Source organism: Podarcis bocagei, assembly GCF_964188305.1.
Source record: "Podarcis bocagei genome assembly, chromosome: 4".
NCBI classification, from domain to species: domain Eukaryota; kingdom Metazoa; phylum Chordata; class Lepidosauria; order Squamata; family Lacertidae; genus Podarcis; species Podarcis bocagei.
In genome coordinates, this window is record NC_138128.1 from 83,045,638 (window position 1) to 83,062,048 (window position 16,411).

Here is a 16,411-nt window from a genome sequence, read left to right on the forward strand (position 1 = left end):
AAATGTCCAAAGGATGAATCTACAGTATCAGGCAAACATTTTGGAGCCTCTGGGAAAGTACATATGTAAATTACAGCACTGTGGTATGAAGCACTTCAAATTGGGCTTTTTTTTCTTCAGGAAGGAAAGACAACAGCCAGCCTTCATCATGGCATGTAAATAGACAATTACATTGCCCGGATGTGAGTTGTGAAGGCCGCTCCCTGCAAGGCCCTTTCCACCTGGCCTAGAGGACAGTGCCCAGACTCACCAGCCCTACTCATGAGACTCCTCATGAGGCTAGAAGAACATCACCCAGCTATTGTTTTATTGATTTAACATGCTGTAAACCGCTTTGAGGTTTTTATTAAAAATATAAAGTGGTATAGAAATTTTAACAATAAATAGATAACAATAAATAGATGAAGAGCCACCAAAGCAGTCAATTGTTAAACACTCCAGAATTGCACAAGAAGTACCTAGATCTGTATAACTCTGGTTACACATTTGCAAGGAAGGCAGGGGGACACAGGCTGATAGATAGAACCCCCATGTGACACAGATTGTCTGAAGAGGCATCATTAGATTCTAATACAATGTGCCATGTGCCAAAGAGAATCATACTGGAAATAAGAGCTCTGTTTGCATAGGTAAGGTTTCACGTCTCTGCCTTTCTGGCCTTCTCTGAATATGCAAATGGAAGGGCTGGCAGTGCTTACTATAGTATCTCCTTTTACTGATGGTTACCACCTCAGTTTAAACACCACACAGACAGATCAGGCATGTTTGTCCTCAGTAAAGAGGGTTGCACTGGGAAGAGTAATGCCATCAGTTCACAGAGAGCTGCTGGGGTTTTCGAAGTGGTTGGCTTTCTAGTTGACAACTTTGTGATTCTCTAATGGTCATGCTCTCATCAGGGAGCCTTTACTTGTCCACCAGGCAAATTGTGTTAAAGCAGCATGCACCGCTGCCCATACAGGGCAAATGTCAAACAGCTCTTGGAATCACAGATATTAGAGAGGGCTGAACTGGCCCCAGTGGCTATCTCGTTTGGCTCCTTTCTACCGTTCCCCGTATCACGCAATTTAACAGCTGGCTGGCTGTACCAAAATATAGCTACTGCATTCTAGCCTGCAGTTAGCCAGAATCCTGCCTCCAAACCAGTAGTGTATGTATGTGAGTGTATGTATAAATTAGCTTGTTGTACAAGGTAAAATTTACATCCATTGTGCCACCCAGTTCTGCTTCTGCCCCCCGCCCATCACCACTGGCATGTGGCCCCCAGAAAGCTGTCCACAAGGGAATGTGGTCCATGAATTGAAAAGGGTTCCCTGTGCCTTGGGTAGACAGAGCTAAGCAATGCTCACTCAAGGATAACTGCAATCCGGAAAGCACAGCTGGACCTATAGGGAAGCAGCCAGCTCAGAGTGTGTATGAATACATACAGAGTGGCAAGCAGAAGAAGACTGTATTGTAAAGAGAAATATTAAAGCTGATCCTCAGGTTTTGAAGTAGACTTCCCTGCTGTGCACCTCCCTTTTAAATATGTATATTCCCTCTAAAGCTGGAGAGGATGCAATGTGCAAATCTATGCACATGTATTCCACATATTTAATGTCAGAGCTGTGACAAATATTCTCCGGTTTCAATATTCAATTCAAAAGTAGCATGCGTGTTACAGGCAAATTACAGAAAAAATTCTCACGTCACCAAACACACGTGCTGTTTTGACGCTATTTGGTGTCCCCTAGTTCATCTGGCTATTGCATCTTTTCTCTGCTCCCATTGCCTTTGGCTTCATTCGCTCAACCTGCTGTATCATCCCAAAGGCTGCGTTGATCCACATGATTTTGTTTATGAATGTCCAGGGTGTTGTCATATGAGATGTACCATCGTGATGTCCTTGACAACTCCCCACCCCCCAAAAAACCCACATAGCTAAGGAGATGAAAGGGTGGCAAGGACAATGCAACTATGCCAGTGTTTTCTAACTTAAGGTGCATTTTACTTGTTTTACCTCCGTCTTGCCCTTTCTCCAAGGAACCCAGGTGTTTCCCAATTTATTGCCACAACAATTCTAAGAGCGGGGTTAGGTGGATGGACAGTGACCAAACCAAAATCATTTTGTGAGATTTATGGCTGAATAGAGTTTGAAGCTGGCCCTATTCCTGCTCAAATCCAAGACCTTGCACACACCAGCTCTCTGATTTTATAATCTTTGCAGCATCACTCTTCTGAGGCTGCCCACTGAGATTGACGCGATCTGAGCAATCCATTCCAGCTGGACATCAGATTGGACCCTGCATATACAACAGAAATACTGAGCTGACAGCCATCCAGCATTTCACTGGCCATCATTATCAGACACACACCACCAAATGCGGTCATTTTCAACAAGCTGTTCACCTCCTCCCCAAACCCACCACTGGAAGGAAAACATAGCAGGCTTCCACATTACCTTTTCTCCTGCCAGAGCATACCTTTGTTCTGAGGCACGGGTGTTATTTCATGGGTATAACATTTTAGCTAGCTTAGGGTAACACTCATATTTGTTTTAGTTCTCTCCCCCCCCCCAAAAAAAAAAGCTGGAAAGAATTCTCAGGAAGCTTTCTTGTTAATTCTGTGTTTAGTTTTCTAATATCGTCAAGAGCTGTACCTTCTCTTTTCAGCTCTCCCACACCTCTTTGTTTTAGTTTGCATCTAACCAGTCATTTGCCAAGTGTGTGTTAATTAGAGAAATGGAAGCCCTCATCCTTTCTGCTTTAAAAAAATATACTGTACTGTTCTCATGACAACAAGAAAGCAAACAGAGAAGAGTGGGGGCTTACAGAAGCCACTCACTTCGGGACAGTTATTGGAAAATAAACAACATCTGTAGAAAACCAGTTGAAACAGTCTGAATTCAAGTGGTCTGGCATCCCATCTCGTTCTCCTGAGGCTCCCTGTTTTGAATCACTGATGCCTTTATTAGTGTGATTTGAGATATGTTATCTGCAGAAATCCATAGCACTGACCTCTCCCCTTCCATTGTTCCCACTATTTTCCTCTTTTCTTTGGTTTTGAAAAAGGTACACACAAGACCAGGTATGCAACCGGTCGGGGAAAAACAGCAAAACTGCGTTCATAGCAAAAGCTGAGCAGAAAGCATTTGTAGTTTTATTTGCACTCTCGTGGCCAAAATATATCTCCATCTTGGTGTGATTTCTAATGCTGCCTTCCACCTCTGAAATTTTGTTTATTCTTTGCTGAAGTCCTGAACACTAAAAATACTATGTTCAATAGGCTGGTTTTTAAGGCTCTGGAGAGCTCTGTAGTCTTTGAGTTACTGGCTCACAGGATATGGTTAAGAGAAGCACCAGCACGTTGGGAGATATCCCTGAGCTTGTCAGAACAAACTTGGCAATTTCAGATTGTTAAGGGGGGGAATTATATGGTTGAATGTGCAACAAAAACCTTCCTAAGCATACAGAACTAACATACCAGCAAAGACAGTTTCCATTCATCCTTGTCCCTGCAAGGATTTGTTTTGTACGTGCAGAGGTGTGGCATCACAGTTTTTAATGTGCTGAAGATTTCAAACATGCCTCCCCTCGCTTGTCCGCTGGTATGGTACAACCCAGCAAAAACTGCCCTCCCTGCAATTGTTCAGCTCTGAGCACCATGGATGAGACAACTTGAACCCAGGTCTCCCTGATCCAGGTGTAGCGCACTGTGAATGGCTATAATTGCAAATACTACAGTTCTTCCATTGTTTAACTCGGAGCATTATTTAATATATATTGAAATGCAGTGCAAAGTGAATCAAAAGACAGCTGGACCTAGAAACTAAACTGCTGGAGGGATTCACCATCTGCTGGTATTGCAGGCTGAATTCACAGACTCGCTCGCAAGAAATCGCACCAGACGTGCTTGTACTGCTGGTAGCAAAAGCACAATTTTGCAGCTGGGAACAAGCAATAAGGATTTAACTGACATGAATAAAAGGTAAAAGAAAACAAATCTTCCCAGGTGTGAGAATATATAAATTAGAGAGTGATTCCCAGGGAAAAAGCTGCTATATTTCAAGGATAACTTCAATGGTGCTCAAAATGTGAATCACCCTAGGTGTGGGCAGTTCCTTGGAGATTTAGCAGTAATTTAATTCTTCCTGCACAATCCAAGTTGAAAGGCTCAAGTACAGGACATACGAGACAATATATTAAATGCCATGGCTGCATTGAATGTTTCTTGATTCCCATTTAGATTAACAGCTTTGAGGCAGGGGGTGAGGAGGGAGGAATTAACCACACCACACAGGGTTAATTCCTCCCTCTTCACCCCCCCACCTGCTGTTGTCCCACCAAAAATCACCCCTTCTGAAGATCCTATTTGCCCCAGAAGAGAAGTTGTCATTGCTGCCAATAGAGCTTTATCAAAGAGAAGAGCAGCTTCAGGGGTGAGATCTTTGTCAGGACTGCACCAGGGGGGAAAGGGTTAACTCAACCTCCCCACAGCCCCAGTTATGACCACCCATGCATCCAGAGCAATTATTAGCAGGAATAAAATTAGATACTTTAAATACAAATGGTAAAAAAGGTGAAGGACAATTAGATGGTTAAGTCCAATCAAAAGTGACTCTGGGATTGCGGCGCTCATCTCACTTTCAGGCCGAGGGAACCGGCGTTTGTCCACAGACAGCTTTCTGGCTCATGTGGCCAGCATGACAAAACCACTTCTGGCGCAGTGGAATACCGTGACGGAAACCAGAGTGCACAGAAACACCATTTACCTTCCTGCCACAGCAGTACCTATTCATCTACTTGCACTGGCATGCTTTCAAACTGCTAGGTCGGCAGGAGCTGGGACAGAGCAAAGGGAGCTCACCCTGTCGCGCAGATTCGAACCACCAACCTTCCAATCAGCAAGCCCAAGAGGCTCAGCGGTTTAGACCACAGCGCCACTTGCGTCCCTACTTTAAATACAATGACATATTTAGTGCATCATCTAGTTATATGGGTCTTGATTGGAGACCTGTCCCTCACTTCAAAGCTGCTTTCCATCCATTTAATGCAACTGGGGTGGTTGTAGGGCCACCACAGAGGGAGATCTTAGGAAAGGGATCTGGAAAGAGGTTGAGCAAGATGGGGAGTGTCATAGTACATCAAAGGTAAGGAAAGCTGGCTTACTGAAAATTCAGAATGGAAATTGTATGGCTGCAGGGGGTGGAAGCTGTCAGGGAAATACTCTTTCCAAAGTAGGTCTGGATATGGCAACGCCTGTGCGGCCTACTTCCTGTCCTTTGTGCCGAACCACAATTCTCCACTTCCAAGTCTATTTGCTCTGAAATCTTGTTGTAACAAAGAGCTTGGAAACAAGACCAAAAAGGAGCACCCAAAATCCCACATCGTAGGAAAGGGAAAGGCAGCCTGTGGCCCTCCTGGTATTGGACACCCATCACCCCCAGCCAGCATGGCAAAGGTCAAGGATGGTGGGAGTTGTGATTCGGGGCGCAGGTTTCCCATTTTCTGTCTTAGGATCCAATTTCAAAATATAAGCTTCTTCATTGGCTGCACACATTCTCCAGTGAGCTCACAATATATGACAATTCAATGGGGCTGCAACCCAGCATGTTGTTTCCGTTGTGCTTCATGGGGGCGGGCCGTGAAAAGACAGCAAAAAGCAGCAGAAATAACACTAAAAAATCAGATTAAATGTTATTGGCTTGCGGGGGGAGATGAGCTCCTTATATTACAGTGGTACCTCGGGTTACACAAGCTTCAAGTTACAGACGCTTCAGGTTACAGACTCTGCCAAGCCAGAAATAGTACTCGGGTTAAGAACTTTGCTTCAGGATGAGAACAGAAATCATGGCGTGGCGGCGTGGGAGGCCTCATTAGCTAAAGTGGTACTTCAGGTTAAGGTTAAGAACGGACCTCCAGAACGAATTAAGTTCTTAACCTGAGATACCACTGTAACTGTATTATTTTGGGCATTTACTTCAAACTGGGTTGTTCCAGAAAGTCTACCCAGGCATGTAATTTCAGCATGTAAACTAGATGTGTGGGCTTTGGAAGTAAAAGTGTTTTATATTTACTGTTTTTTTTACCTGATTTCTTCTTCATATGGAACTTGCTTTTAATTACTGTTTCAGACTAGCATAAACTGCTTGCTCTAGTAAGTGGTATATAAATTTTGTGGAATAAAAAAAATGAGCCACCATTTTTGGTAGCAGTCTTGCATCAAGCATCAAACCCTAGTTCTGCCCTCAGTTGACTGGTATTTGTTGAAAGGGACATGGGTGGCGCTGTGGTCTAAACCACTGAGCCTCTTGGGCTTGCTGATTGGAAAGTTGGCAGTTCGAATTCCCCAAGACAGAGTGAGCTCCTGTTGCTCTGTCCCAGCTCCTGCCAATCTAGAAGTTCAAAAGCTTGCCAGTGCAAGTAGATAAATAGGTACCAGTGTAGCGGGAAGATAAATGAGGTTTCTGTGCGCTCTGTTTTCCATCACAGTGTTCCGTTGCACAATAAGCGGTTTAGTCATGCTGGCCACATGACCCAGAAAGCAGTCTGTGGACAAACGTGAGCTCCTTCGGCCTCAAAAGCAAGATGAGCACTGCAACCCCATAGTCATTTTTAAATATATATATATATATTTATTACTTTTCCAACAATTTAAACACTACAAAAAATAAACAATACAATACAATACAAAAACAGTACATAACACTAACACATTAAACTAACAAAACAAAACAAAAACAGTTTAAAACACATCAAACAGTTTCAATATCTTATCTTTCATTCACTTATTTCAACGAACTCCTCACACCTCCCTTTTTGTATTCCACTTCTATTAATTGTTTCAGCAATTCCTTTCCATCTTCCTCTGTTTTCTATCCTATAATTATCTTAACATATTCTAACCTTATTTTTCCTTTAATACTCTATTAATCTATTTATACTTAATTCCTTATAGCATTTCTACTAAGGCCATATAACTTCATTTCAACATTTTTCTAACATTCATTAATTTTACAGTATTTCTGTAAATAGTCTTTAAACTTTTTCCAGTCTTCTTCCACCGACTCTTCTCCCTGGTCTCGGATTCTGCCAGTCATTTCCGCCAATTCCATGTAGTCCATCAACTTCATCTGCCATTCTTCCCGGGTGGGTAAATCTTGTGTCTTCCAATACTTCGCGATAAGTATTCTTGCTGCTGTTGTTGCATACATAAAAAAGTTCTATCCTTTGACACCAATTGGCCAACCATGCCCAGGAGAAAGGCCTCTGGTTTCTTCAGAAAGGTATATTTAAATACCTTTTTCATTTTGTTATAGATCATCTCCCAGAATGTCTTAATCTTTGGGCATGTCCACCAAAGGTGAAAGAATGTACCTTCAGTCTCATTACATTTCCAACATTTATTGTCGGGCAAATGATAAATTTTTGCAAGCTTGACTGGTGTCCTGTACCACCTATAAATCATTTTCATTAAATTTTCTCTTAGGACATTACATGCCGTAAATTTCATACCTGTGGTCCATAACTGTTCCCAGTCAGCCATCATTATGTTATGTCCAACATCTTGTGCCCATTTAATCATAACTGATTTCACCATTTCATCCTGAGTGTTCCATTTCAACAGCAATTTATACATTCTTGACAAATTCTTGATTTTTGGATCTAACAATTCTGTTTCCAATTTTGATTTTTCCACCTGGAAACCAACTTTTTTGTCCAGATTGTATGCCTCCATTATTTGATAATAATGGAGCCAATCTCGCACTCTGTTTTTCAGTTTTTCAAAGCTCTGCAATTTTAATCTGTCTCCATCTTGTTCCAGAATTCACTGCAACCCCATAGTCGCCTTTGACTAGACAACCATCCAGGATTGAGCTGGACTTAACCTTTTAACTACCTGTTGAAAGAGCACTGTAGCTCTGCCCATGCTTTGTTACTCAAGATTTCTGAAACAGAAACCTCTACAGAATTATCTGCCCAAATAATATTGAAGTGTCAGGATGAATTGAACACCAGAATCTCTCTGAAATGAATTCCGCAGCTCAGGAATGAATTCCCTAGCAGCTTTCCTTGCAAATTAGATGTGCTACACCCACTGCTGTGAGTCGTGGTTAAAACTCTCATTGTCTCCCCCTGCCTCTTCCTGAATTCAAGCTCTCAAGTACTGTAAACCTTTTTCAGATTGCTGTCAAAATATTTCCCCCACGTTCACTAACAAGCTCTGTGCCGCACAAGAAAGGTGGGCCACAGTATTACTCCTCACAGCACACTGCTTGTAACGCAGAGCCACAAATGAATGCTTCTTTGAACTGTGCTGTTGCTTCCTTTCATTTCTCCCCTCCTCTGTCTTTCATTTCAGTTTGCACAAAAAGATTTCATGATCTCAGAGCTGTAATTTATTTCACAATGCAGATAAGAAAAACAGGAAACACAGCTCTCTCTTTATTTACACTTCTGAATTTATCGACCATGAAAATATTTACCTGCCCCTTTTGCAGTTATTGTTGTTTTTACTACTAGTAGTAGTGCTACTACATTTCTCATGGCTGAGTAGGGATTCGAACCTTTGTCTCCCAGCTCTGAGTCTAACAATCTAACAACAACAACAACTGCTACCCATCTGACTGGGTTGCCCCAGCCACTCTGGACAGCTCCCAACAAAATATTAAACCACTACACTCCACTCCCTCTGTTTCAGTTCTCTTATTGCTTCTGATGATGACTGCTGTCTTGCCTTGCCAATGGGTCTCCCCATTCTGCCCTCTCAAAACACTTCTATCTCTGCTCAGCTCCACTGCCCACCTTTTGCCCTGACCTCTTAACTCTACCTACCAGTGCTATTTTTCTAGAAAAAGAGGTGCCAGAACTCACCATGAATGCCTCCCTTGTTCTCTTATAATGGCAATGGCACCCAGCTGAGAGGTGCCAGAATTGAGTTCCGGTGAGTTCTGGCTGAAAAAGAGCCCTGCTACTGAAGCAGCCACCTCATATTAGGGTATCGCTGCATTTGATATGTCCTATATATTTCAAGACCACCTCCAAATTGTAAACTAAAGGCATGAACTCATTTGCATGCAGAGTTCCAAATGAAATGGGACTCTGATCAAAAGTGCAGCCACTAGACGTTACCGCAATATAAATATGATGAAATGGTGGCCTTGTTCCAGTAGTATCATAAAGCGCTGCTACCCTTTCATCATTCCAGGGAAAAAAATCTAATTACTAACACACCAAAAACCTAATCTCATTTATTCAGCTCTTTCTTAAGCACCTATGCATTTCATCAGCATTCATAGGAAGCTGCCTATCTATTTGGATCTGCACTGTTACCGGGAGAAAATGGTCTGGAAAAGGAAAAAGAAAAATGGAAGTCGTTGCAAAATTCAAAAAGAAAGAAGCAAGAAGATGACATTTGCCTATATCTTATACAATCATTTTAAAACTTTAATAAATGGTTGTCATGATAGTTTGGGATGTTCCCTCATTGCAGAAAAATTGCTCATAATTTGTGTCAAAATTAAATTTCACTGGAATAATGGAGCGCAAGTATAGTGTAATCTTATGAGCTGGAATACAAATGCATTTTCCATGCTGGAGGTATATGTCTCCTAAAACACTGGGCATAATCCACGGGGGAATTATGAAAACAGGAACTACAGTATACTTTAAATATACTCCACCCTTTTCATATCTCTTCTGGTTCTGGGAGACAGAGGAGGGGAACTCGTCATAGAAAGAAGGGGGGACCTTAACTCTTCAACAGCCTGAGTCACCCCTGCCTCTTGGCCTTCCTCCTCCCACTTGCCAGCTTCACCTTCCGATTCTTGACTTCTCCCTGCCACAGACTCTCCCAGCTCACTAAGCCATGGTACCCCTTCAGCTTCTCACACCTCCTCCCTCCTCCCAGTCTGACCACTCATCATCATCTCACCACCAATCACTGGGGTCTGAGCTTTCTTCTCTTGATGGCTCCCCAACTAGTTCCCCCCACCATTCTTCTGCATCCAACCAGTCCATGACAGCCTCTGGGGGGGGGGGTGTCTATCAGCAAAAGAGGTTTGTGAATATAAATGTCATCTATGTAAAAAGAAAAGGGGGCAGGGAATGATCTCTGGCTGGTAGCCTGTGAACATAATCTAGCCATGAGGCAATGTTATTTGGCCCCTCATGGCCCTACCAAATTTCAATCAGGATTTGTTCAATATTGTCTCAGGGCTTGTCCACACCTCCACTTGCTCTGCACCTAGAAAGCACAGGTCTGAGCTCTTTTGCCTTTGCCACGCTGCTTTCCCCTGGAAAACCCACACTTTAGTGCTAAATCAGAGCAAGTGCCATTCAGGTTTTCTCCTGGTTGACATTTGCTCCAACTCAGCAGCAAACAGGAAGGAGAGTGCCATGGCAAGCCCTCAGTTTCACTCATATAAAAAGGTAAAGGGACCCCTGACCATTAGGTCCAGTCGTGACCGACTCTGAGGTTGCGGCGCTCATCTTGCTTTATTGGCCAAGGGAGCCAGCGTTTATCCGCAGACAGCTTCCGGGTCATGTGGCCAGCATGGCCAAGCTGCTTCTGGTGAACCAGAGCAGCGCACAGAAATGCCGTTTACCTTCCCGCCAGAGCAGTACCTATTTATCTACTTGCACTCTGATGTGCTTTCGAACTGCTAGGTTGGCAGGAGCAGGGACCGAGCAACGGGAGCTCACCCCAACACGGGGATTCAAACCGCCGACCTTCTGATCGGCAAGAAGAAGAAGAAGAAGAGTTTGGATTTGATATCCCGCCTTTCACTCCCTTTAAGGAGTCTCAAAGCGGCTAACATTCTCCTTTCCCTTCCTCCCCCACAACAAACACTCTGTGAGGTGAGTGGGGCTGAGAGACTTCAAAGAAGTGTGACTGGCCCAAGGTCACCCAGCAGCTGCATGTGGAGGAGCGGAGACGCGAACTAGGTTCTCCAGATTACGAGACTACCGCTCTTAACCACTACACCACACTGGCAAATCTTAGGCTCTGTGGTTTAACCCACAGCGCCACCCGCGTCCCTTCACTCATATAGAACAGACCATTGAGAGAGAGAGAGAGAGAGAGAGAGAGAGAGAGAGAGAGAGAGAGAGAGAGAGAGATTCAAAGCCTTTGACAGCCAAGCAAGTTAAAGAGATCTCAGTTCTAAGCAAACATCATTTGGCCCATGTAATACAATATGCAGAAGCAAGCAAGCAAGATGGTGTTCACTTCACAACTCTTTCCTAAGTGTGAAACCAGTTATTAACCTAAAACATGTGGCCCATTGTACATATTGTGTTGTGCATGCTTGCAAAGAAAGATAGGTAATTTGTGGTGCTGCCTTTATTATGCTTTGTGGGAAGCTGTGAAAGCCTTTGTTCCAGCTAATTAGTTTGTGAAGAGGAAAGGCAGTCTTTTTGCTTCCTCAGCTTTCCTTCAGATGCTCATACATTTGGAGCAAAAGCAGTAGATTTTGCTGTGCTAATCTGCACATAACCTAAAAGCAGCTGCTCCATACCTTGATTGTCATATAGGGTATATTCACACCAGCAGCGTTTCAAGTCACATTTACACACTGTTGTTCACATCAGAGAGGGGTCAGGGATGTCTTCACTTGACACATGAACTGTTTGGTTTCCCACCCACTGCAACACACACAGAGAGTCATATGCACACGTGTGGCAGCTATCTCCAATGTTCACATTACCAATTACTCCACATCCATTTTGAATTGAAGCTGGTTTGAGGGGAAATGCATCAAAAAGCGGTATTTGTCAAGCAACTACAGGATCGATATGGGCTGTGGCTAAATGAGGCTTCAAAAACTAGCAGTGGGTGTGCACTGGATGCAGAAAAAGCTGTAATGTAAACATACCTAAACTCTAGCTCAGAGAGGGAGAACCTATGGACCTTCTTATGCTGTTGGACTACAGCTCCCATAACCCCATGCCATGCTGATGGAACCTGGAGTCCAACACATCTGGAAGGCCACAAGTTCCCCATCTTGGCTCTAGGAAAAGCAGAACTCTGTATCTCCTTGTTTCTGATGCTCTGTGCATTGCATCTGCTACCGCAATCCAGCCTTTACACAACTCTACTTGATTATAATTATATTAATGGTTTGCTGTTTCTGAGGGCTCACTCTACCTGTTATAGATAAAATTGGGTGTCTCAACTGCAACACACTTTCTTACTTCTTGTGCAGGCAAAATTAATGAGCTTGGTCTGAAGAGAAGTCTTTAGAAAGTTTTTCTAAATCTAGAACTTCATTGCCAGTCTGTTATAACTACATCAGTTACATAGTCAATAGCTAGAAGAAAATGAAAATGCCTCCTGATTGGCCGATACGGTCATTATGACATCACTGGTCTGTTTGTCCAACTACATTTACAGAGGTTCCTGTACTGAGCTGGACTTTGGCTGCCTTTATTGATAGATCAGCTGCCCTTGGGGCTTGTTTTCAGTAGTTCTCTTCATATGAATGCTGCAGGCCTGGATTATAAACATCACCCATCAGGTTAAACTATAGACAAATGCAATTGGTCCTCTCGTTATCACCAAGCGCCTCAAAATATTACCGTGCACTATGATGAACGACAGTCTCCTCAGCTATGAACCAAACGTATACAAACCACAGCCTTAACTCTCAAAAACTCTGAGAAGTTTCATCTAGGAAACCCTGCTGAGCGCAGTACACTTGGGGGGGGGATCCTCTGGGACATATTAAAGTATTACAAATGTATGTCACAGCAGCTGTCTCCTAACACTGCAGGGTTGCATTGTTGCTCAGCAGTGCTGCACCATGATGAATTAACTCAAAGAACTATGAATTTTGTGACATAGGCTGAGTCACTGCATATTGACTCATTGATCTTTTCATCTACAAGGCCTTCAATGGAATATGAAAGAATCCCCAAGGGGTCTCACCAATTTTGCTCTCTGAGTTTTGACCCTTTTCCAGTAGTTACTAGTAGGTTGTGCAATTCTGAATTAATAAGACTCTGTTTAGATGTCTGCTCAGCATTCTGTTTTAATCTGCACCAAATGCCTTTGGGTTGAACTGATTCTCATGTTGAAATGTTTTGAAAGTTAGAATAAATGAGAAGTCCTAAAAGGGGGGGAAAGATCCCATCTCTTGGACCTAGATCTGCCATAAATAAATTCAGTGTGGGTTTTTTCTAAAAAAATAAATTAGGGGTACTCTCATTTTCCTACTCATATTGAAATACTGCCCCTCAATGAGGCCAAACTTAGATTCACAAAATGTTTAGGGGTATGTATACCCCTGCATCTCCCCCGAAAAAAGCATTGCATAAATTTAATCCCTTTTCAAAAGCCATTGAAGCAAGAGGCCATCAACAGTTCTTGAATGTAATGATTCCATATGTCAGAAACACTTTACGTGAAGCAGTCTTTCCTTTCGTTGGTCTTAAACCAATGACCACAATCAATAATCAACAAGTATCGAAGGTCTATTATTGATTTGATCGGCTTCATTTCATCTCCGTCTCAAGTTCACCATCAACAGAGTGCAAATGTTTTGTCAACAACTTCAGTTCTTCATTGATACACCATCTTTGACATGACTTCAATTATTTAATGATGGACGAGTAAAATGATTGGTCCGGCTTTTACGTATTGAATAGTCAAAAAGGTTAATTGGGCAGCCTGAAAGAAGACCAAACATTGTATTACTGTCATTGAGAAGTTACTAATTTACTAGAGATGCTGATCTCTCTCTCTCACACACCCTTCACTGCTTTCCTTTTGGTGGCAACTCATATTGAACTGTGTCTCGCCTGCCCTAATTGCAATTTGTTGCTAATGTGAAAATAACTGTTTGCTGTAGAGGCCAGTTAAAGCTAAGCTCGGCCTGTGTGTCAGAGAGATGGCAAATGAGCCCAAAACAGGACATAAAGAGCCATCTCAGATATTCAGGAAAAACGTATAGGGAAGCTCCTTTGGAATGGTACCACTGCAGAATACATGTGAAGAGGCCTAAGCTAAAATCCTCCTTTTTCATACAACATGTAAAATGCCATAAGAAGCTTCGGCAGCACGATAAAACAGAACCATCTCAGTCCATCAAAGGCCTGGGGGAACAGGTAAGACTTTACCAGCATTGAAAAGATGTCACTGAAAACACCAGGTGATCCTCTCTGGTGAGAGCCAGATGGGGAGCCACAACTGAGAAGGCCACCTCCCCTAGTCATCAGCCTCCAAGCCACCTCTCAGAGGAGAGAGATGGAGAAAGGACCTCAGATAAAGGTTAGATAGCCTTGTGTCAAGCAATTACTATCCCACACTATCTGGTACATTTCCCCACCATTTTCCTTATTGCATAAAGCAGAGGGGGGGAAGCAGGTTTTTGCACAAGAGCACCAAATCAGCTTTAATTGTGCAACCTGAATTTACCCGAATGTGACTGACTCTCACCCCCTGTCCCAAATTGCAACGGTCTGGAAGCCCTCCGAGGCTGCTGCAGTAACAAAACAAAAGAGATTAGTAACCAACTCATTTCTGAGAGTTGCTCCCAGGCTGCCTGTCTCCACTTCCCTGTTTGCCTCTTCCACCTGCTTCTCAGTTTGCCATCATCCCTGATGGCCAAGGAACCAGCCTTTTCCAACAATGCAGCCGAATCGGAACTGGCTTCCTAATGTCTTCCAACAGATTTCTGATCGTAGCTCAGATTCAAAGCACCTCGTCTAGTGCCCGTGAACCACTTAATCTGAATTATTTAATTTCAGTGACACTGCTGCAAAAGAAAACTGTTGTTTGAAATAGGATATTAATTTTGTATGCTGCCCAGCTGGGGGGGCAGGCGGATATCATTCTTTGCAGCTTATTGAGCAGCATTACTAAAATATACCAGTATATTTACGACACATTGCAAATTACAGTCTATACTTAACTACAAAGCCAAGGAATAAGAGGACTTTGAAACCAGAACAAATTAAAATCACAATTCTCTTAAAAGCCATCCTAAGAAGCAATGCCTTAAGTCTCAGTGCTACAGTAGCCACAGTGTAGAAAGTACAAACAACAGGGAACTGCCGCCAAACCTAACCAAATATCAGTGCACTTCTACTAATTCTTTGCAATATATGAATTCATATTTGCCACATACAAATACATGGTATCTCTTTTTGGATCAGTTGCTTTGCGTAAATGAAACAGGTCCAAAATCCACCACAAAGTGAATGTTATACCCTTCAGAGAGGGGTCCCCCCTCTGCCCAAACATGCACATTAAAAGCACACAAGTTGGAAATATTTTTTTTCCTTAGTAACCCACATTTCAATTAAAGATTAAATAGCTCCAGGGAATTTGAACAGTTCCCTCCCCCCCCTCTTCTAAATTGCTTAAGCTCAAGTGAGAACTTTCTAATTAACAAAGTGAACTTAATATTTGTCTAGTTGCTTCTGATGCATTTATATATTGATTTTATTTAATGGGTGCTAGAATAAAGGTTTGTCTTCTTAACACTAAGGAAGTGGTAACTAGGCACGGTAATGCTGGGAGAAAGAAAGCTGATAGCAAAGGAATATACTCTTTCAAGTCCCAGGACCCACTTCCCATGATTCACCTTGTTTCCCCCCAGGAAGGTAGGCTACAGGTCCCTTAAATTCCCAGGTCGTGGACCCAAGCGAAGCCCACAAGCCCAGTTTGGTCTGCCCCCCGGAAGCAGCCTGCCCCCTTGCCTGCTCGCAATTGGCTAATTATTATTATTATTATTATTATTATTATTATTATTATTATTCATTACGTATACCCCGCCCATCTGGCTGGGTTTCCCCAGGCACTCTGGGCGACTTTCAGCAGAATATTAAAATACAATAGTCTATTAGTCAATAGTCAATTGCCTGCTAACAATTGGCCAATTATGTGAGCGGGTAGAATCCCCTTCCACAGGCAGCCAGCTGAACCCCACCATCCAAAGGGGACCTCCTGTTAGCAATTTCACTCTTCTGATGCTGCAGATGAGATTGTTGTAAATCACATGCCTGTCTGGGGAGAGTGTGGGAAACGGAAGACGATAATGTACTTTCACTTTTACTTGTTCTGTTTGTTCTATCGGAGCTGGAGAGAACGGACGCCGTTATGCTTTTGTCTGTACATAGTGTGTAAATAAATACAGTGGTACCTCTGGTCCGGAACAGGATCCGTTCCGGAGGCCCATTCGCAAAATGAAAAGAGCGCAACCGCAGCAGAGCATCTGCGCACGCGCAGGTTGCGATTTGCCGCTTCTGTGCATGTGCATGACGTCATTTTGCACTTCTGCGCATGCGCGAGCGGTGAAACCCGGAAGTAACCCTTTCCGGTACTTCTGGGTTGCTGCAGGACATAACCTGAAAGAACGTAACATGAAGCGGACGTACAGTGTGACTGTAGTAGATTAGATCTACAATGTCTCACTCTTCTTGCTGCCAGTTAC

At 43.1% G+C, this 16,411-nt stretch overlaps 1 protein-coding gene and 1 long non-coding RNA gene across 5 annotated transcripts in view; both read right to left on the bottom strand.

The window, feature by feature from the left end:
* Nucleotides 1-16,411, bottom strand: part of SH2D4B (SH2 domain containing 4B) — an 86,952-nt gene that overhangs the window by 8,248 nt on the left and 62,293 nt on the right. The gene's annotated exons all lie outside the window — the stretch shown is intronic.
* Nucleotides 2,926-12,416, bottom strand: LOC308585345. The gene is made up of 3 exons (XR_014007308.1): nt 12,124-12,416; nt 7,876-7,924; nt 2,926-3,922 (listed from the first exon to the last, which is right to left on the bottom strand). It is a non-coding gene; the product is annotated as an uncharacterized lncRNA (long non-coding RNA).